Here is a 24,272-nt window from a genome sequence, read left to right as displayed (position 1 = left end):
ATAATCTAGATAAAATAGCTTTATTGCTTCTCTGTTCATTTTTCAAAACAAACAGAAATGAGACTACATTGAGGTTTAGTAAAATATGATTAACCTTTGTTTAAATGATTTTCCATTTTCATGCTTCTTTAAAACTTCTCTTACACTGGAGTAGAAAAAATGTCAACATACTAAAAGGCTTTAGTTATTCAATACTCATTTATATAAGTAATAAAGGAAGTGCCCATGAATTACTAAAGACATTTCTTCATGGGAGAGTACTCTAATTTTGAAATGTCAGTAGATCTGGAAATTAAAATGTTAAGTTTAAAACAGCATATCTGAAGTATTCATTTCAGTTTCTGAATACTTTATAATTAAATATTCTAGGTTCAGAAACAAAAGACCAAATATAAGCTGATGTCTCTGCTACTGTCTGGGTGCTACTACTTCTGCATAGTGTAGTAGAGGAAATAGCTACTGCTGAAAAAAAACAAAAACAAAATAAAAAACACACATCTTGAAATTTTCACAGAAGTCTCTAAGGCCACTATAAAATCAACTTAGTCTAAAGCTGTGTATCACAAGAAGAAGAACCAAATGCATCTAAATTTGTAAATTATTGTGCTTTTCTTTTCAAAAAAATTTCATATTATCTCAGTGAGGCAGTTAAATTCTGTCAGTCTAAGATTAAAAAAAGATCTGAATCCCATCAACTGATGCCTGCATTATGTATACAACATCTCCATGAAGTGGTCAGAAAGACTAACTGAGGAATTTTGGTGATAAGGAGCTCATTAGTTTCAATCAGTCAATTACATCTTTGTACAGATTTGTAAGTCTGTTGTTCAGTCACATAATTGTGTCCAACTCTTTGTGACCCCATGGACTGTAGCACTCCAGGTCTCCCTGTCCTTAACCATCTCCTTAGTGAGTCGACTAAGGTTTTTTTCAAGGAGAATCTTACTTTCTTTAGAATTGCTTAAAGTCATTTAAAATAGTGAAATCTCAGTGGTCAATTTGGTTCTTATTTTGCAGAATTTAAGTCAACAAAGGATATTTTGAATGTATAATATTATCAGTGTAGGAAAAGAGAAATGCTACTAGACAGTGCGTATAGCTGCAAGAGATTTATCAATTGTCATTACATTTTATCTACCTTCACTTAATACGCTTGAACTGTCACCTTAACTAAGTTAAGCATCTAGAATAAAAGCCAAAATGTAATGATTGCTGCCTTTTTAAACCCAGATGCAGTTCTGCATTCACTTGAGATGTACACTAGCCCCATGCAGTCTGACAGTACACCCCGATCTAGCACAGCTGCTGACATTTTCTATTCCTTCCTTGTGTAATGGGAACTTCTTTCTTCTAAAAGTAACTGATATCACTTTTTGAGAAATGAAGCACTATATATTTAATGTAAAAAACCTTGTACTAAATAGAATGAACCTTGACTCCTAAAAAAAAAATAAAAGAAAAAAATTCAATTTTGAAAACAATTTTATAAAGAAATTTTGTCATATTGTAATTGACAGATGTTACTTTCACCTTCAAAACAACTATATTTTCTCTTGAGAGCAAATATTATCCAGAAGAGTTAAGTGAAAGCTCTTTGTGGCAATTTTAAGTTTTTCATTACTGTAACCTTCAAAAGCCAAAACTCTAACATAATATGGAATAATGACAAGGAGTTTAGCGATTTCTGTTTTCATTTTTCTTAACCTAGTTTTCCTAAATACAGGCCATCTTACACCAGAAAAAATACATAATTTAATAATCATCTATACATAATAAGAAAGAAAAAATTAAAAAAAACATGGATACTGTGTTTGTGTGTATACACATTTTTTTTCTTAGTTGGCAAACAATACATATCTATGTATGTGATATTTATGTAATGATAGCATCTTTCCATTTTGGGAATTATGACTAGAAAATAACCCTGTTGTATTGAGAAGTGTCAATCACAATGACTCTCTTGCTATAAATAGTAAGTTATATATAATTATATAGGTGATATAATCAACATTCACCATTTGAATACATAAATGCATGGTTTATGCTTTATTTGAAATATTCTGTTAGGGTAATTTTTTGCCTAATAAACAACACTGTCCCCAAAAACTGTTGTTAGAATTTCATTTCCCAAGCCTTACTTGCATTAGGTCACAGAAATATGGTTAAGGGTCTGTTAGCTGAACTCATCCGTAGATGTCAATCAGAAACAGAAAGAAACACAGTAAGGATGATGCTGGCACAGAGAAGCTATTTTCTAGCCCTTCGAGTAACTATGGCAGGGATGGCAGAAATACTAATATCCATTTTTACACCAGCATTGCAAGCTTTGGTATCTATGACCAGCAAAGAGGGGAAATGGCTCCTTGGTGGGTCACTAACTGGCTGCTTGAAAGCTAAACTCAAGGGTTTTAATGGAGATTAACTGAACAATTCTTGATATTTATACTTACTGCTAAACTAGTCAGAGTCCATTCTGCAATTTGCAATTTTAACTTCTACTTATAGTGACATTTAAATGAAAATCAAGTGTAACTGCTAACTGAAAAACTCATCTAGGAAAAGCAAGTTGAAGAAAATTGCTAGTATGGTATTGATAAAAGACACTTCAAAGAGATCTGACTGCCTCTACAGCAACTAATTATGCATAGCGTAATTTTCATTTTGGCATGTATTTTTACTTGTTTTTTAGAATTGTTTTATTACATATGAAATTGTTGCTGTTCAGTCTCTCAGTTGTGTCTGATTTTTGTGACCCCATGGAGTGCACCACACCAGGCCTCCCTGAGCTTGCTCTAACCCATGTCCATTGAGTCAGTGATGCCATCCAAACACTTCATCCTCTTACGTCCTCTTCTCCTCCTGCCTTCAATCCTTCCCAGCATCAGGATCTTTTCCAATGACTTGGCTCTTCACATCACGTGGCCAAAGAGCTTCAGCTTCAGCATCAGTCCTTCCAATGATATTCAGGACTGATCTCCTTTAGGATGGACTGATTGGATCTCTTTGCAGTCCAAGGGACTCTCAACAATCTTCTTCAACACCACAGTTCAAAAGCATCAATTCTTCGGCGCTCAGCTTTCTTCACCTTCCAACTCTCACATTCGTTTATGACTACTGGAAAAATTACAGCTTTGACTAGACCTACTTTTCTCTGCAAAGTAGGGTCTCTGCTTTTTAATATGCTGTCTAGGTTGAGAAACCTGTATGCAGGTCAAGAAGCAACAGTTAGAACTGGACATGGAACAACAAACTGGTTCCAAATAGGAAAAGGAGTATGTCAAGTTTGTATATTGTCATCCTGCTTATTTAACTTATATGCAGAGTACATCATGAGGAACGCTGGGCTCGAAGAAACACAAGCTGGAATCAAGATTGTTGGGAGAAATATCAATAACCTCAGATATGCAGATGACACCACTCTTATGGCAGAAAATGAAGAGGAACTCAAAGGCCTCTTGATGAAACTGAAAGAGAAGAGTGAAAAGATTGGCTTGAAGTTCAACATCCAGAAAACGAAGATCATGCCATCTGGTCCCATCACTTCATGGGAAATAGATGGGGAAACAGTGGAAACAGTGTCAGACTTTATTTTTTTGGGCCCCCAAATCACTGCAGATGCTGATTGCAGCCATGAAATTAAAAGACGCTTACTCCTTTGAACTGTGGTGTTGGAGAAGACTCTTAAGAGTCCCGTGTACTGCAAGGAGATCCAACCAGTCCATTCTAAAGGAGATCAATCCTGGGTGTTCATTGGAGGGACTGATGCTAAAGCTGAAACTGCAATACTTTGGCCACCTCATGCGACGAGTTGACTCACTGGAAAAGACTCTGATGCTGGGAAAGGTTGGGGGCGGGGGGTGAAGGGGACGACGGAGAATGAGATGGCTGGATGGCATCACCGACTCTGTGGACATGAGTTTGAGTGAACTCCGGGAGTTGGTGATGGACAGGGAGGCCTGGCGTGCTGTGATTCATGGGGTCACGGAGAGTCGGACACGACTGAGCGACTGAACTGAACTGAACTGATGCTGTAAGATGTAAAATGTTTTCTATTTTATGTTTGGATGTGTGTGTCATTCGTGTGAAAATTATTTCATATCTAGTTAGCTATAACCCTATTAGTAGAGTCAATTGTGTTAGTTAGGTATCTAGGCTACCTTTATTGGACTTACAAGCAAATTGATCTTACACTCTCAGAACAGAACTCGATGGTCTGTATGGGACTTACTGTACAGGTCTTTTGCTCCATTCTGTTCATTTCAGTTCAGTTAAGTCTCTCAGTCTCATCCGACTCTTTGCGACCCCATGAATCACAGCACACCAGGCCTCCCTGTCCATCACCAACTCCCGGAGTTCACTCAAACTCATGTACATCAAGTCAGTGATGTCATCCAACCATCTCATTCTCTGTCATCCCCTTCTCCTCCTGCCCCCAATCCTTCCCAGCATCAGGGTCTTTTCCCGTGAGTTAACTCGTCACATGAGGTGGCCATAGTATTGGAGTTTCAGCTTTAGCATCAGTCCTTCCAATGAACACCCAGGATTGATCTCCTTTAGGATGGACTGGTTGGATCTCCTTGCAGTCCAAGGAACTCTCAAAAGTCTTCTCCAGCACCACAGTTCAAAAGCATCTATTCTTTGGTGCTCAGCTTTCTTTAGTGTCCAACTCTCACATCCATACATGACCACGGGAAAAACAATAGGTTTGACTAGAAGGACCTTTGTTGGTAAAGTAATGTCTCTGCTTTTTAATATACTATCTAGGTTGGTCATAACTTTCCTTCCAAGGAGTAAGTGTCTTTCAATTTCATGGCTGCAATCAGCATCCGCAGTGATTTTGGAGCCCCCCAAAATAAAGTCTGACACTGTTTCCACTGTTTCCCCATCTTTTTCCCATGAAGTGATGGGACCAGATGCCATGATCTTAGTTTTCTGAATGTTGAGCTTTAAGCCAACTTTTTCACTCTCCTCTTTCACTTTCATCAAGAGGCTTTTGAGTTCCTCTTCACTTTCTGCCATAAGGGTAGTGTCATCTGCATATCTGAGGTTATTGATATTTCTCCTGGCAATCGTGATTCCAACTTCTGCTTCTTCCAGCCCAGTGTTCCTTATGATGTACTCTGCATATAAGTTAAATAGCAGGGTGACAATAGATAACCTTGACGTACTCCTTTTCCTATTTGGAACCAGTCTGTTTTTCCATGTCTGGTCCTAACTGTTGCTTCCTGACCTGCATACAGGTTTCTCAAGAGGCAGGTCAGGCGGTCTTGTATTTCCAGTTCTTTCAGAATTTTCCACTGTTTATGGCAGTTTAATTCCTAGATATTTTATTTTTTTGATGTGATGGTAATTTTTTAAATTTCTTTTTTTTTTTTGTTAGTGTATACAAATACAGCAGATCTCTGTGCATTAATTTTGTACCCTGCAACTTTACTGATTTCATTGATGAGTATTAGTAGGTTTCTAGAAGCTTCCTTCATACCTCAACTGGTAAAGAGCCTGCCTACAATGCAAGAGACCCAGCTTCGATTTCTGGGTGGGGAATATCCCCTGGAGAAGGAAAAGTCAACCCACTCCAGTATTCTTCCATGAAGAATCCTATGGACAGAGGACCATGTCAGGCTAAGGTCTATGGGGTCACAAGAGTTGGACATGGCTGAGCTACTAAGAACACATGGTAGTTTTCTAGTAGCATAATCAGGATTTTCTATATATAGTATCATGTCATATAAAGATAGTGACAGTTTCTTTTACTTCCTTTTCAACTTTGATTTCCTTTTTTAATTTTTCCTCTCTGACTGCTGTGGCTAGCACTTCCAAAACTTTGTCAAATGAAAGTGCACATCTTTGTGTTGTTTTTGATCTTATAGGAAATGCTTTCAGATTTTCACTATTGAATGTGATGTTAGCTATAGCGAATGATATGGACAATAAAACAGACTTTAAAAAAAATTATGGTTATCAAAGAGAAAAAGCTGGTGGGAGGAGTAAATTAGGAGTTTTGGATTAACATATACCCACTGCTCAACATTCAGAAAACAAAGATCATGGCATCTGGTCCCATCACTTCATGGGAAATAGATGGAAAAACAGTGGAAACAGTGTCAGACTTTATTTTTTGGGGCTCCAAAATCACTGCAGATGCTGATTGCAGCCATGAAATTAAAAGACACTTACTCCTTGGAAGGAAAGTTATGACCAACCTTGATAGTATATTAAAAAACAGAGACATTACTTTGCCAACAAAGGTCCGTCTAGTCAAGGCTAGGTTTTTTTCCCGTGGTCATGTATGGATGTGAGAGTTGGACTGTGAAGAAAGCTGATCGCCAAAGAATTGATGCTTTTGAACTGTGGTGTTGGAGAAGACTCTTGAGAGTCCCTTATACTGCAAGGAGATCCAACCAGTCCATTCTAAAGGAGATCAATCCTGGGTGTTCATTGGAAGGACTGATACTAAAGTTGAAACTGCAATACTTTGGCCACCTCATGCGACGTGTTGACTCATTGGAAAAGACTCTGATGCTGGGAAAGGTTGGGGGCGGGAGGAAAAGGGGACGACCGAGGATGAGATGGCTGGATGGCATCACCGACTCTGTGGACATGAGTTTGAGTGAACTCCGGGAGTTGGTGATGGACAGGAAGGCCTGGCGTTCTGTGATTCATGGGGTCGCGGATAGTGGGACACGACTGAGCTACTGAACATAACTGAACTGAACTGATACCCAATGCTGCTGCTGCTGCTGCTGCTAAGTCACTTCAATCATGTCCGACTTTGTGTGACCCCATAGACGGCAGCCCACCAGGCTTCCCCGTCCCTGAGATTCTCCAGGCAAGAACACTGGAGTGGGTTGCCATTTCTTTCTCCAATGTGTGAAAGTGAAAAGTGAAAGTGAAGTCGCTCAATCATGTCTGACTCGAACATATACCCACTACTATATATAAAATAGATAAGCTAAGTTATAACACAGGTAACCCTACTCAGTATTCTGTAATGAACTAAATGGGAAAAGAATCCAAAAAATAGATATATGTATGTATGTATATATATATATATATATATATATATACATATAAAACTGAATCACTTTGCTATACACCTGAAACTAACACGACATTGTAAATAAATTACAACTCAATGTAAACAATGATTGAAAATAAATAAAAACAAACAAACAAACAACTTGAGAGGCACAGATCAGGGCATTGTAGTTGTCTATGAAAATTCACGACCACCTATCACGCCTTATTCACACCACCTATCATGATACCATCTATCACAATTTGTACCTGTTACAAATGATGCTATCTTACACCATAAGAGGGCTTCCCAGGTGACACTAGTAGTTAAGAATCTATCTGCAATTCAGGAGACCTGGGTTCAATCCCTGGGTCAGGAAGATTCCCTGGAGAAGAGAATGGCGACCGACTCCAGTATTCTTGCCTGGAAAATTCCTAGGACAGAGGAGCCTTGCAGGCTGCAGTCTGTGGGGTCTCAAGAGTCAGACACAAATAAGCAACTAACACTAGCCCATAAGAATGTTCTACTTTGAGTTCTACAGTTGTATGCCCAGGTAGCACTCTTCAATTTCCTTACTTAGTAATGAACAATAGTGATCAATTTGTGTAAATGTTCACTCACTATATTTTGTTTTGCTTTTCTCTTATTTCATATCATATCATCAGAGATCAAATATATTGTGTTCACCACTGAATTCTCCAGATTCCAGCTGCTACATATCATACTGGGAATGCAAAAAAAAAGTTAATGCTAAGAGATTCAGTCCAGTTCAGTTCAGTTCAGTCGCTCAGTCCTGTCTGATTCTTTGCGACCCCATGAATCATAGCACACCAGGCCTCCCTGTCCATCACCAACTCCTGGAGTTCACCCAAACTCATGTCCATTGAGTCAGTGACACCATCCAGCCATCTCATTCTCTATTGTCCCCTTCTCCTCCTGCCCCCAATCCCTGCCATCATCAGAGACTTTTCCAATGAGTCAACTCTTCGCATGAGGTGGCCAAAGTATTGGAGTTTCAACTTTAGCATCAGTCCTTCCAATGAACACCCAGGACTGATCTCCTTTAGAATGGACTGATTGGATCTCCTTGCAGGCCAAGGGATTCTCAAGAGTCTTCTCCAACACCACAGTAAAGTCATGCTCAAAATTCTCCAAGCCAGGTGTCAGCAATACATGAACCGTGAACTTCCAGATGTTCAAGCTAAGAGATTTGCAGGCATAAATAGGGTTTCTTTTTGTCCCCCTATCTTCTACTGCATCAAAGTTAACAGGTCTGTTCCACAAAGCATCAGTTTTTAAAATCCTAAATTCAAAGTATGCCTCTTTTTTTCCTGTGCTAATTATTTACCATGTCATTTTGAAGAAGACATAAAGAGATAGGATAAGATATAATATTTTAATACCAACATGGTTAATATTTAAAAAGATGGTCATGACATGACTGATAACATTTAATAAAGAGTATTATATGATGAAGCATACTGCTGCCCTGACCCAGGGTTTTGCAAACAAAATAAATTAGCATGTGTTTTAAATCAGTGGGCCCTTTATTTATGTTTAGTTGAAATTTAGAGTGTTTTTAAGGTTCTTATTACAAAGTATATGTCATGCATTAACATCTTGGGCCATCAACAGTTTAGATTTTTTCTGTATTTACAGATGTTTGCTTCAACTAGCAATTCAGTTATTTAAACAGAAACAGTACAGTTGCTTTTTTAATTGTTTACAAGGAAAGCCATTCACCTTTTTCAAATAAAAGTACACCAAAGCAAACAATCATCTGCATCAGTGATTGGTCTAATTTACATATTCCAAATCTAATTATTTCTGCATTAGAAATTTCTATATTTATTATTTTAGCATAATATTTATCAAGGTAATATCTCAACCTGGCTTCCCAGGTTGCGTAGTGGTAAATAAAATATCCACCTGCCAATGCAGGAGACACAAGAGACTCAGGTTCAATTCCTGGGTCAGGAAGGTTCCCTGGAGTAGGAAATGGAAACCCATTCCAGTATCCTTGCTGCGAAAATTTTAGGGTCAGATGACCTTGGTCAATGGGGTTGCAAAGAATTGGACACAACTAAGCATGACCATGAATTATTTTATAGTTAGGAGCTATTTCAAAATTGTATCATTTCACTATTTTAATCATATTATTTACTTTGTTGTACAAATAATAATGCATAATTTTCTGCTATTTTGCAAGCTAGCTTATTTAAATGTTATTCCACTGAAAGGCTAGACATGTCTCATGTCTAGTATAATTCAAAAGACCAGTAACAAATATATAAATGTGCCACATATGAGATTCAAAAGCTGTTCTGTAACCAGTAGTCTCAGCACAAATCATTTTATTGCTCTAAAATAAAAAGAAGTTTCAGCTATTTAGGAGGTAACAAACTATTACTCAGAAGGACAATCAAATTGATAGTGATATGCCAGTTCCAAGTATTGAACCATCATAAACAAACTCTGGCATTTGCAATCAAGAAGGTTTTGAATCAAGAAAATGAATATTTGTATTACAGAGACATAATGTGTGTCTCAGATAAAAGTAATTGCTAAAGACCCAGAGGGATGATTATGTAGATGAATGCAATTTTGTTTTCCAAAATTTAAGATTTTGTAGGACAGAAATCTCTCTTCTTCCAAAGTACTAAACAGACATAACTTAATAATATGAGTAATTTAAAAGAAAGTTTAAAAATGCAATTCATCAAGCATCTATTATTTTTTGACTCAATCTTGAACTTAAAAGTGTTCAAAGTTCACAATGTTCTCTAGTAATTCACTAGTTCTCTCTCTTTCTCTTTTTTATTTTAATGTTATCCTATTATTGCTATCCACTTGCAGAATAAATAGATAATTGAAGTTAAAGGATATGGGTATGATTAAAATGCTACAGGCCAAAGGATTTGCATTTTTCATTAAACACTAGAATGGAAAATGGTAGATTGAATACAGCATGACTATTTTATCATAACATAAATTGTGAAATACAGACTTAAGATACTTTTTCTACATTGGCCATCTTCCACTTTATAGCCTATAGAAACAGTTAAAAAAAATCCTTTAATGACATTTCCAAAAATTTGAAAAAATATACAATTATTATCTCCCTGCATTGTCATCACTGTCAGTTGTGATATTATAATGTATTTAGAAATTAGATATATCCTTCAAATATCCATGTGTTCATTTGTATTTATTTATTTATCTTAATGAACAACTTTGTTATGTATATTTAAGGAATAATTAGGTATCAAGATCTTAAATCATTACTTTGTGTTCAGAAGTGTGTCTTCAGAGTTAAACCCAAACAGTTTAATCTTGAGAGAAGCAGGGTAAAACATTTGATCACAGGTACCCATGTGACTATAAAGCTAGAGAATAAATAATGCTAAACTAGATATGATTAAATTTTTAAACAAAAGGCAACAAAGATTTTCCAAATAAGTTGTTTCAATAAGAACTTACTTGAAAAGTTATTTAAGTAAGTAAAGAACTTATGCAAAAAGTTCTTTTTTTTTTTTTTGGTATACTATATCTTTGTGTTCTTGCAACCTCTTCTTAATATCATTTGCTTCTGTTAGATCCAAACTGTTTCTGCTCTTTATTGTTCCCATCTTTGCATGAAATATTCCCTTGGTATCTTTAATTTTCTTGAAGAGATTTCTCATCTTTCCTATTCTACCATTTTCCCCTGTTTCTTTGCATTGATCATTGAGGAAGGCGTTCTCACCTTTCCTTGATATTCTCTGATATTCTTTGGCATTCTCTTTGCTATTCATCATGACACAGATAATCATGATGGTGTTATCACCCACCTAGAGCCAGATATACTGGAATGAGAAGTCAAGTGGGCCTTAGGAAGCATCAGTACGAACAAAGCTAGTGGAGGTGATAGAATTCTAGTTGAGTTATTTCAAATCCTAAAAGATGATGCTGTGAAAGTGCTGTACTCAATATGCCAGCAAATTTGGAAAACTCAGCAGTGGCCACAGGACTGGAAAAGGTCAGTTTTCACTCCAATAACAAAGAAAGGCAATACCAAAGAATGTTCAAAGTACCACACAATTGAACTCATCTCACACACTATCAAAAAAATGTTCAAAATTCTCCAAGTCAGCCTTCAACAGTACATGAACTGTGAAATTCCAGATGTTCATGCTGGATTTAGAAAATGCAAAGGAACCAGAGATCAAGTTGCCAAAACCCATTGGTTCATCCAAAAAACAACAGAATTCCAGAAAATTATCTACTTCTTAGTACTGATTACACCGAAGTCTTGACAGTGTGGATCACAATAAACTGGAAAATTCCTGAAGGGATGGGAATACCAGACCATTTGACTTGTCTCCTGAGAAATCTGTATGAAAGTCAAGAAGCAACAGTTAGAAATGGATATGGAAGAACAGACGGGTCCCAAATTGGGAAAAGAGTATGTCAAGGCTGAATATTGTCACCCTGCTTATTTAACTTCTATGCAGAATACATCATGCAAAATTCATGGCTGGATGTAATACAAGCTGGAATAATATTGCCAGGGGGAATATCAATAACCTCAGATATGCAGACAACACAACCCTTATAGCAAAAAGTGAAGAAGAACTAAAGAGCCTCTTGATGAAAGTGAAAGAGGAGACTGAAAAAGTTGGCTTAAAACTCAACATTCAGAAAACTAAGATCATGGCACTGTTCCTATTGCTTCATGGCAAATAGATTGGGGAAAGAGTGACAGACTTTATTTTGGGGGCTCCAAAATCACTGCAGATGGTGACTGCAGTCATGAAATTAAAATACACTTGCCCTTTTGTAGAAAAGTTAGGACTAACCTAGAGAGTATATTAAAAAGCAGAGACATTATTTTGCCAAAAAAGGTCTGTCTAGTCAAAGTTCTGGTTTTTCCAGTAGTCATGTTTGGGTGTGTGAGTTGGACTATAAAGAAAGCTGAGTGCTGAAGAATTGATGCTTTTGAACTGTAGTGTTGGTGAAGAATTGAGAGTCCTTTGCACTGCAAGTAGATCCAACCAGTCCATCCTAAAGGAAATCAGTATTGAATATTCCCTGGAAGGACTGATGCTGAAGCTGAAACTCCAATACTTTGGCCACCTGATGCAAAGAGCTGACTCATTGGAAAAGACCCTGATGCTGGGAAAGATTGAGGGCATTAGGAGAAGGGGATGACAAAGGATGAGATGAGAGATGGCTGGATAGCATCACTGACTCAACGGACATGAGTTTGAGCAAGCTCAAGGAATTGCTGATGGACAGGGAGGCCAGGCACGCTACAATTCATGGGGTCACAAAGAGTTGGATACTACTGAGCAGTTAAACTGAACTGAACTGGTAGAGTTAGCTTGCCATGCTACTGCTAATTAGTCACTTCAGTTGTGTCCGACTCTGTGCGACCCCCTAGACGGAAGCCCACCAGGCTCCCCTGTCCCTGGGATTCTCCAGGAAAGAACACTGGAGTGGGTTGCCATTTCCTTCTTCAATGTGTGAAAGTGAAAAGTGAAAGTGAAGTCGCTCAGTCGTGTCTGACCCTTAGCGACCCCACGGACTACAGCCAACCAGGCTCCTCCATCCATGGGATTTTCTAGGCAATAGTACTGGAGTGGCTTGCCATTGCCTTCTCTAGCTTGCCATAGAGCAGGCCAATAAATGGGGGGAGGGTGGGACAAGGTTTGGGGAAAGTAATTGCAACTTTATTCTGAAATGAAGCCAACCTGGAGATGTCAAACCCATGTCCCAAAGAGCCCTTTTATCCAAGTGAATTTCAGACTTCTTTCATTCTGAAAGGGAAGAGGTTGAGGTTAGTTTTTGCAGACAATTCAGAAGGAATTTGATAATCTTTTGTTTTTGCAGCAGTCCATGATCAGTTTAGTTGTTCAGTCGTGTCTGACTATTTGCAGCACCCCAGGCCTCCCTGTCCATCACCAACTCCCGGAGTTTACTCATGTACATTGAGCCGGTGATGCCATCCAACCATCTCATCCTCTGCCGTCCCCTTCTCCTCCTGTCTTCAGTCTTTTCCATCATCAGGGTCTTTTCCAATGAGTCAGCTCTTCGCATCAGGTGGCCAAAGTATTAGAGTTTCAGCTTCAACATCAGTCCTTCCAATGAACACCAGGACTGATCTCCTTTAGGATGAACTAGGTGGATCTCCTTGCAGTCCAAGGGATTCTCAAGAGTCTTCTCCAACACCACAGTTCAAAAGCATCAATTATTCAGCATTTAGCTTTGTTCATAGTCCAACTCTCACATCCATACATGACTACTGGAAAAACCATAGCCTTGAATAGAGCGGCCTTTGTTGACAAAGTAATGTCTCTACTTTGTAATATGCTGTCTAGATTAGTCATAGCTTTCCTTCCAAGGAGTAAGCATCTTTTAATTTTATGGCTACAATCACCACCTTCAGTGATTTTGGAGCCCCACAAAATAAAGTCAGCCACTGTTTCCACTGTTTCCCCAGCTGTTTGCCATGATGTGATGGGACCAGATGCCATGATCTCAGTTTTCTGAATGTTGAGCTTTAACCCAACTTTGTCACTCACCTCTTTCACTTTCATCTATAGGCTCTTCAGTTCTTCACTTTCTGCCAGAGGGTGATTTCATCTGCATATCTGAGGTTATCAATATTCTTCCTGGCAATCTTGATTCCAGCTTGTGCTTCATCCAGCCCAGCATTTCTCATGATGTACTCTGCATAGAAGTTAAATAAGCAGGGTGGCAATATTAAAACAAGCAGTCTGTGCATGTATGGCCATGATTTCCCTATAAACCTTCTGTAAGACAAATGCTAAATTCTGTTCTGTAACTTTTTAATTCTATATGGATGAAAAGTGTTATGCCCTTAAATGGAAAGCCTTGGAGGTATAGCCTGGAGAAAGGGCTACTACGTACATTTCAGGCTATGTTTTTGTTTGGTCACTAAGTCACATCTGACTTTTGTGACCCCATGGAGTGTAGCCCACCAGGCTTTTCTGTCCATGGGATTTCCCAGGAAGAATACTGGAGTGGGTTAACATTCCTTCCTCCATGGAATCTTCCTGACCTAGGGATCAAGCCTGAATTTTCTGCATTGGAGGAAAATTCCTTACCACGGAATCATCTGGGAAGCCCATATTTAAGATTCTAGGTAAAATTACTTTATTATTTGAGGAGACAAAACTGCAGAGCAAGCCTGACTAAGGACAGAAAATAGAGCACAAATTTTAGAGCAAAAGGAATAGTTCCAATATGAGTCAGGTTTATTCTTCTCTGTTACTTTCTTATGTAGGGGGTCCCTGGTGGCTCAGATGGTAAAGAATCTTCCTGTAATGCAGGAGACAAAGGTTCAATCCTTGGGTTGGAAATATCTTCTGGAGGAGGAAATGGGAACCCACTGCAGTATTCTTGCCTGGAGAATCCCAAGGACAGAGTGGACTGGGGAGCTACAGAACATGGGTTCGTAAAGATTTGAACATGACTGAGTGTCTAACACTTTCACTTTCTTAAATACCAAGAGACTGCAGAATATTTACTACAAATCTACAAGCCTGCTAGCTCAGTTTTCCCAGGTTTGTACATAACCTTGAATGTCAACATACGTCCTGTGGGGAAAATACCCACGTGCGTTAGCATTCCTAGTTTCTCAACTATCATGACAGTCCCTAACATGTGATCATCAAACTTGTGGTCTGACAAAATCTCCACTTGTTTCTCCATCTGGAAGTAAATCTCTCTGACGAGAACAATCCTAAATTCTTTTCTATGCTCAGAATCAGAAAGCTCTCCCAGGGAAGAAATGGCTAATAAATATGGTTAGTGCAGAAGCGACACAGCCTTTCCATAACCTTACTTTAAGTCATTGTCATTCTTTCAGCGTCTTTAAAAATAAATCCTATTTTCTAATTGTTGAAGCAGGAGCACTGACATACCACAAGCTCTTATATTTACCAAGAAAGATACTTCTCACACTCATCATTAAACATACTACTATAGGATATATAATTCTAAATTTATATTATATGTATGTCATGTGAGATATATGTATACATATATATATATGTTTAAATATGATCTTTCAGGTCTTTCAAGGTATTATGTTAAGTATGATAAATTTTGTTGGTGATTTCCGTTTCATAGCTGAAAAATTCCTTCCTCTGACTAATTTTAAAATATTCTCTATAACTTTATTTTTAAGCTTTATTAAGAAATTCTTTTGGATAGTCTTTAAGATTATCCTGAATTTCTGTTGTAAATTATTTTAGCAATTTTGGAAACATTTTCCATTAACTTTTCAAATTATGGTTTTATTATCTCTATTCTCTCACAATGGACATATAGGTATGTTAGATCTTTCACTTTTACAAAATACCTCATGTAATTTCCTATATTTTCTGTCCTTTTACTGTTATATAACTAAGCTGACTATTTTTTACTTACTGTTTTCCAGCTCACAAACTTTCTTTGAGTTTTTTCAAATTTGCTGCTGAAACTAAAGACTAAGTACTTAATTTCAATTTTCAAATTTAACTTCTAGAATTGTCTTAAGATTTTAATTTTATATTCTTGTTCCTTACCAAATATTTTTCATTTTCAAACATACTAGGCAAAGTATTATTAAGTTTGATAATGTACTGACATTTGATAATGTCAATAGCATCTCCTGAGTCTGTTTTTGCATCCTGTATTTTTATGTTGAGTTTAGGTAATTTTTATAAAATATGCTTATTATCTCATTTATTGTTAGATATTAAATATGAAAAAATATAAAAGAATAATTTGCAGCTATGTGTGATGCTCTAGAAAGACTAAAAATCTCTTTAAGAAAATTAGAGATACCAAGGGAACATTTTATACAAAGATGGGCTAGATAAAGGACAGAAATGGTATGGACCTAACAGAAGCAGAAGATATTAAGAAGAGGTGGCAAGAATACACAGAACTGTACAGAAAGTTCTTCATGACCCAGATAACCACGATGGTGTGATAACTCACCTAGAGCCAGACATCCTGGAATGTGAAGTGAAGTGGGCCTTAGAAAGCATCACTACAAACAAAGCTAGTGGAGGTGATGGAATTCCAGTTGAACTATTTCAAATCCTGAACGATGATGCTGTGAAAGTGCTGCATTCAATATGCCAGGGAATTTGGAAAACTCAGCAGTGGCCACAGGACTGGAAAAGGTCAGTTATCATTCCAATCCCAAAGAAAGGCAATGCCAAAGAATGCTCAAACTACCACACAATTGCACTCATCTCACACGCTAGTAAATTCATGCTCAAAATTCTCCGAGCCAGGCTTCAGCAATACGTGAACTGTGCACTTCCAGATGTTCAATCTGGTTTTGGAAAAGCCAGAGGAACCAGAGATCAAATTGCCAGCATCCACTGGATCATGGAGAAAGCAAGAGAGTTCCAGAAAAACATCTGTTTCTGCTTCATTGACTATGCCAAAGCCTTTGACTGTGTGGATCACAATAAACTGTAGACATTCTGAAAGAGATAGGAATACGAGACCACCTGACCTGCCTCTTGAGAAACCTGTATGCAGGTCAGGAAGCAACACTTAGGAACTGAACATCGAACAGAAACGTTGGGCTGGAAGAAGCACAAGCTGGAATCAAGATTGCTGGGAGAAATATCAATAGCCTCAGATATGCAGATGACACCACCCTTATGGCAGAAAGTGAAGAGGAACTAAAAAGACTCTTGATGAAAGTGAAAGAGGAGAGTGAAAAAGTTGGCTTAAAGCTCAACATTCAGAAAACTAACATTATGGCATCTGGCCCCATCCCTTCATGGGAAATAGATGGGGAAACAGTGGAAACAGTGTCAGACTTCACTTTTTTGGGCTCCAAATTCACTGCAGATGGAGATTGCAGCCATGAAATTAAAAGACTCTTACTCCTTGGAAGGAAAGTTATGACCAACCTAGAAATCATATTTAAAATCAGACACGTTACTTTGCCAACAAACGTCCGTCTAGTCAAGGCTATGGTTTTGCCAATGGTCATGTATGGATGTGAGAGTTGGACTGTGAAGAAAGCTGATTGCCGAAGAATTATTGCTTTTGAACTGTGGTATTGGAGAAGACTCTTGAGAGTCCCTTGGACTACAAGAGATCCAACCAGTCCATCCTAAAGGAGATCAGTCCTGGGTGTTCTTTGGAAGGACTGATGTTGAAGCTGAAGCTCCAATACTTTGGGCACCGCATGCAAAGAGTTGACTGATTGGTAAAGACTGATGCTTGGAGGGACTGGGGGCAGGAGGTGCATGGTACGATAGAGGATGAGATGGCTAGATGGCATCACCGACTCAATGGACTTGCGTTTTGGTAAATCCCGAGAGTTGATGGTGGACAGGGAGGCCTGGTGTGCTGAGATTCATGGGGTTGCAAAGAATCGGTCACGACTGAGCGACTGAACTGAACTGAACTGTGATGCTATATTCCTCAAGAAAGTTTTCTAAACAAAAGTTAGAAAATAAATAGAATTGTTTACTCCAATTAAATTGACATTTTTTGAGCATATTTTAAAACACTTCAGTCAGCGGGGGGTCTGGGTTTTTTGCCATTTACTGTTACCGCTATGTTGGAGTCAAAACTGAGATCCTGAGGTGTCTACTTAATATTTTGCCCTTTCTGGGCCCTCAAATTCAGTTTTTGTCATCCAGTATTATGATACTGCTGGATATTCTGCTGATATTTCCATCTTTTCAGTAACTGCTTTTTCCTCCTTTGTGTATCCTCATAGCCACAGGCTTTGAAATGTGTTAAGAGAAAAGAAGTTGCCAAATATGAAGCTGACATTTGGAACGGGTTTTTTTCTTCCCAAGACTTTGGCTTTACAATTCTTGTTGAGTTAATAGCATTTGATGGTTTCAAATAGATGTTCTTAAATATCATTCAATTTTGTTAGATTATCCCAGCAGGCAAGTTGTTTCATAACAAGTTAGTTCAAAATTTCTGTGAGCAGAATTCTTATTAAATGATTTTTTTAATGGGCCTATTAATCATTTTATTTCATATATAATGCATGTATATATTACACTGGTATAGTGGTATAATATATTAATTACATCGAGTGAATAAAACAGAATTACAATACGAAGTATTTTATTCATATGAAGGCAACATTACACATACAATGTAAAATATCACTTTTTTCACTAAAAGTAGAAAAATGAGTGAACATGAAAGCCCTTATGATTTGACACATAATAAATGATCATAGCTGAAAAATCTCATCCTGTGAGAAGAAGTGAATTTCCAACAGTTAAGCAGCCATTGTTTTTTATTTAAATATTTAAACAGCAATCTCTTTGATGTTTTCTGTATAATCTAATACATACACAATATTTCCATAAGTATAAATATATATTTCATATATTTATGCTTTATAGGCAACATATTGATGAGCAATTTCAGAATTTATACCTTATGATAATAATTGGAATCAAATAAATTTTGTACCTGTTATCACAGTATGGTTTTAAAATAAAAGAAAAAAAATATTGTTTTAAATTAAATGTGGTGAACTTTTTATCCACAGTTGTATGCTGTTAACTAGGTATGTGATTTATAGGTGGAAAATAAATTTTAAAGTTATTAATTTCTGAATATGATCATATGACTAAATAATTACTGATGAGAAATAAGCAAAAATGATGTGTATGATGTAAGCATCATTAGCTAAGAAGAAATGATTCTATCCTTCTTGCTCTAGGAAGGAACACAATCTTGTAGCTGACCTTGCTTTGCCATTCAAATGAGAAAAATACCCTGATTTTTAAAGAGGGAGTGGTGAAGGAAAAATGGAAAGAATGGAAGCAATGAAGGAAAGTGGGAAAAAAGTAGCGAGGGAAAGAAAAAATGAGGAAGAAAGGAAAGAGGGTAAGGGTAAAGAATTATAAGCCCTTTGAAGGATCTAACGTGCAAACTAGTACAGCCACTATGGAGAACAGTATGGAGATTCCTTAAAAAACTGGAAATAGGACTGCCATAAGACCTAGAATCCCCATTGCAGGACATACATATCAAGGAAACCAGAACTGAAAGAGACACGTGTACCCCAATGTTCATTGCAGAACTGTTTAAAATAGCTAGGACATGGAAGCAACCTAGCTGCTCATCGGCAGACGAATGGATAAGAAAGCTATGGTACATATATACAATGGAATATTACTCAGTTATTAAAAAAAATGCATTTGAATCAGTTCTAATAAAGTGGATGAAACTGCAGCCTATTATACAGAGTGAAGTAAGCCAGAAAGAAAAATACCAATACAGTATACTAATGCATATATATGGAATTTAGAAAGATGGTAATGATGACTGTATATGTGAGACAGCAAAAGAGACACAGAGATAAAAACAGACTCTTGGACTCTTTGGGAGAAGGCAAGGGTGGGATGCTTTGAGAGAATAGCACTGAAACATGTATATTATCATATGTGAAACGAATTTCCAGTCCAGGTTCAATGCATGAGACAGGATGCTCGGGGCTGGTGCACTGGGATGACCCTGAGGGATGGGATGGGGAAGGAGTTGGGAAGGGGTTTCAGGATGGGGAACACATGTACACCTGGGGCAGATTCATGTCAACGTATGGCAAAACCAATACAATAATGTAAAGTAATTAGCCTCCAATTAAAATAAATTAATTAAAAAATCAGGGGGAGCACGGGAAGATGGTGGAGGAGTAGGACGGGGCGACCACTTTCTCCCCCACAAAATCAGCAAAAGAACATTTGAACTCTGAGTAAATCCCACAAAACAACTTCTGAATACCAGCAGAGGACAACAGGCACTCAGAAAAGCAGCCCATAGTCGTTGAAAGAAGGTAGGAAATAGTATAAAAGATAAAAAGAGAGACAAAAGAGGGAGGGACGGAGCTCCATCCCGGGAAGGGAGGCTTTAAAAAAAAAAAAAGAGAGAGAAGTTTCCAAACACCCAGAAACACTGGTTAGTGGAATCTCAGAGGGCCGCATAACTGGGAGACAAAAGACATAAATAATTAAAACTCACAGACTAAGTGCCCAGAGGAAACTCTCAGCAGAGAAGCAGCTCAGACGCCCGCGCCCCCCACTAGCAGGCGGGGGCTGGACAGGGAGGTGCAGGCAGAGACGCTTAGAGGGAGAATGGGCTGCGGAGTTTAGAGGAAGAACCGGGCTTGAATGCCCCAGGGCAAACTGAGGGCGCGAACTAAAATACCAAAGCAGATGCTGCAGCTAAAAGGCAAAAAGGCTAAGAAAAGCCTGCGAAAAGCCCCAACCCAGGACTCCACCAGCCCCACCCGCAGAACAGGGCGCTGAGCAGAGCAAGCCATCAGCAGGCAGCCCATCCCCCAGCTCCCGCCGACGCAGGTGGGGAGGGCAGCCAGCACCGGGGCGGGGACAGCCGCGGCCCCAGAGAGGCTTCCCGTTCCAAGCTGCAGGCAGGCTCCCTTGCTGGCCAGGACTTCTTGGGTTCGGGCCAGTCGATATCTGCTTGAGAAAGTGCGCCAGTTGTACTCCCAGAAAACCGAGCGACAGGGACTGGGAAGGCGATAAATCGCAGTGACCGTGCTCGCCAAACGCCTGGTCACCTGAGCTGCTTGGACCGGGGAAGACACAAAACGCAGGCTCAGCCAAGTCTGTGCCTTTGTGGAGTACCCGAGGACATGAACCTGAGCCGCTCAGACCTGGGAAGTGCATGCAACCCAGCACCAGCCGCGGACAGCTCCAAGCAGAGAAACCTAGAGCCTAAGCAGCATAAACAGGGAAAGCACACATGACTCGAGTGGGATCATTCAAAGTGTAGCTGAGACACTGAAAGCACTCCCCACAGATGCCAGGGATATTTGTTAGCTACCGTTCCTCCCTCCCCACAGCAGGACTGAACAGGTGAGCTGGGGAAAAAAAAAAAAAAGTGTCCACCACCGCATCCTGTCAGGACGGAAATTACACACTGAGGAGACCAGAAAACAGAAGAGCTTTTTCAACAAAAGGAACTGCCTTGGAAGTAACAGAGGGAGAAGCCTTGAGCCTACTGCAAGAATAAGACTGAAAACCAGAGGCAGAGGCTTAAGTCCAAATCCTGGGAACACCAGAGATCTCCTGTTCCAGAGAACATTAATTGATAGGTACTCATCAAATGTCTCCATACATACACTGAAACCAGGCACCACCCAGGGGTCAACAAGTTTCAGTGAAAGACATACTACACAAACTATCCAGCAACACAGGAGAATAGCACTGAGCTTCAATATACAGGCTGCCCAAAGCCACTCCAAACCCATTGACATCTCAAACACATTACTGGACACTTCATTGCACTCCAAAGAGAAGAAATCCAGCTCCACCCACCAGAACATCGACACAAGCTTCCCTAACCAGGGAACCTTGACAAGTTACCCATCCAACCCCACACACAACGAGGTAACTACATAATAAAGAGAACTCCACAAACTGCCAGAAGATGGAAAGACCACCCCGAACACAGCAATATAAGCAAGATGAAGAGGAAGAGAAATACCCAGCAATAAAAGGAATAGGATAAATGCCCACCAACACAAACAAAAGAAAAAGATATTGGGAACCTACCTGACAAAGAATTTCGAATTTTAATTGTGAAAATGATTCAAAATCTGGAAAGCAAAATGGAGTTACAGATAAATAACCTGGAGAAAAGGATTGAGAGGATGCAAGAAATGTTTAATAAGGAATTGGAAGAAATAAAAAAGAGTCAATATACAATGAAAAATGCAATAGATGAGATCAGAAACACTCTCAAGGGAACAAACAGTAGAATAACAGAGGCAGAAGACAGGATAAGCGAGCTAGAAGATAGAATTGAAGAAATAAATGAAACAGAGACAGAAAAAGAAAAAAGAATTTTAAAAAATGAGGACAATATTAGAGACCTATGGGACAATATTAAACGCCCCAACATTCGAATCATAGGAGTCCTAGAAGAAGAAGACAAAAAGAAAGACCATGAGAGAATACTTGAGGAGATAATAGTTGAAAATTTCCATAAAATGGGGAAGGAAATAATCACCCAAGTCCAAGAAACACAGAGAGTCCCTAACAGGATAAACCCAAGGCAAAATACTCCAAGGCACATGTTAATCAAATTAATAAAGATCAAACACAAAGAACAAATATTAAAAGCAGCAAGGGAAAAAAACAAACAAACAAATAACACACAAGGGGATTCCCATAAGGATAACAGCTGATCTTTCAACAGAAACTCTTCAGGCCAGGAGGGAATGGCAAGACATACTTAAAGTGATGAAAGAAAGTAACCTACAGCCCAGATTACTATACCCATCAAGGACCTCATTCAAATATGAAGGAGAAATCAAAAGCTTTACAGACAAGCAAAAGCTGAGAGAATTCAGCATCACCAAACCAGCTCTCCAACAAACACTAAAGGATCTTCTCTAGACAGGAAACACAGAAAGGGTATATAAACTCGAACCCAAAACAATAAAGAAAATGGCAACAGGATCATACTTATCAATAATCACCTTAAATGTAAATGTGTTGAATGCCCCAACCAAAATACAAAGGCTGGATGAATGGATACAAAAACAAGACCCCCATATATATTGTCTACAAGAGACCCACCTCAAAACGAGGGACACATACAGACTAAAAGTGAAGGGCTGGAAAAGATATTCCACGCAAATAGAGACCAAAAGAAAGCAGGAGTAGCAATACCTATATCAGATAAAATAGATTTTAAAACAAAGGCTGTGAAAAGAGACAAAGAAGGAAACTACATAATGATCAAAGGATCAATCCAAGAAGAAGATATAACAATTATAAATATTTATGCACCCAACATAGGAGCTCCACAATATGTAAGACAATTACTAACAAGTATGAAAGGGCAAATTAACAACAACACAATAATAGTGGGAGATTTTAATACCCCACTCACACCTATGGATAGATCAACTAAACAGAAAATTAACAAGGAAACAAAAACTTCAAATGATACAATAGACCAGTTAGACTTAATAGATATCTATAGGATATTTCATCCCAAAACAATGAATTTCACCTTTTTCTCAAGTGCACACTGAACATTTTCCAGGATAGATCACATCCTGGGCCATAAATCTAGCCTTGGTAAATTCAAAAAAAATGAAATCATACCAAGCATCTTTACTGACCACAATGCAGTAAGATTAGATCTCAATTACAGGAGAAAAACTATTAAAAATTCCAGCATATGGAGGCTGAACAACATGCTGCTGTATAATGAACAAAGCACAGTAGAAATCAAAAGAGAAATCAAAATATGCATAGAAATGAATGAAAATGAAAACACAACAACCAAAAATCTCTGGGACGCTGTAAAAGCATTGCTAAGGGGAAAGTTCATAGCAATACAGGCACACCTCAAGAAACAAGAAAAAAGTCAAGTAAATAACCTAACTCTACATCTAAAGAAACTAAAAAAGGAAGAAATTAAGACCCCCAGGGTTAGTAGAAGGAAAGAAATCGTAAAAATTAGGGCAGAAATAAAGGCAAAAGAAACAGAAGAGATCATAGCAAAAATCAACAAAGCCAAAAGCTGGTTCTCTGAGAAGATAAATAAAAATGACAAACCACTAGCCAGACTCATCAAGAAACAAAGGGAGAAGAACCAAATCAATAAAATTAGAAATGAAAATGGAGAGATCACAACCAACAACACAGAAATACAAAGGATTATTAGAGAATACTATCAGGAATTATATGGCAATAAAATGGACAACTTGGAAGAAATGGACAAATTCCTAGAAAAGTAAACCTTGCCAAAACTGAACCAGGAAAAAGAAAATCTGAACAGATGCATCACAAGCAGGGAACTATAGGAAGTAATCAGAAATCTTCCAGCAAACAAAAGCCCAAGTCCAGACAGCTTCACAGCTGAATTCTACCAAAAATTGAGAGAAGAGCTAACACCTATTCTACTCACACTCTTCCATAAAATTGATGAGGAAGGGAAACTTCCAAACTCATTCTATGAGGCCACCATCACCCTAATCCGAAAACCTGGTAAAAATCCCACAAAAAAAGAAAACTACAGGCCAATATCACTGATGAACATAGATGTAAAAATCCTTAACAAAATCCTAGCAATCAGAATCCAACAACACATTAAGAAGATCATACATCATGACCAAGTGGGCTTTATCCCAGGAATGCAAGGATTCTTCAATATCCGCAAATCAATCAACATAATACACCACATTAAAAAACAGAAAAATAAAAATTATATGATT

Source organism: Moschus berezovskii, chromosome 13 (genome assembly GCF_049115385.1).
Source record: "Moschus berezovskii isolate FMDL1 chromosome 13, NW_MosBer_1.0, whole genome shotgun sequence".
NCBI classification, from domain to species: domain Eukaryota; kingdom Metazoa; phylum Chordata; class Mammalia; order Artiodactyla; family Moschidae; genus Moschus; species Moschus berezovskii.
The sequence above is the reverse complement of the archived record's forward strand: the minus strand, read 5'-3'. Positions refer to the sequence as shown.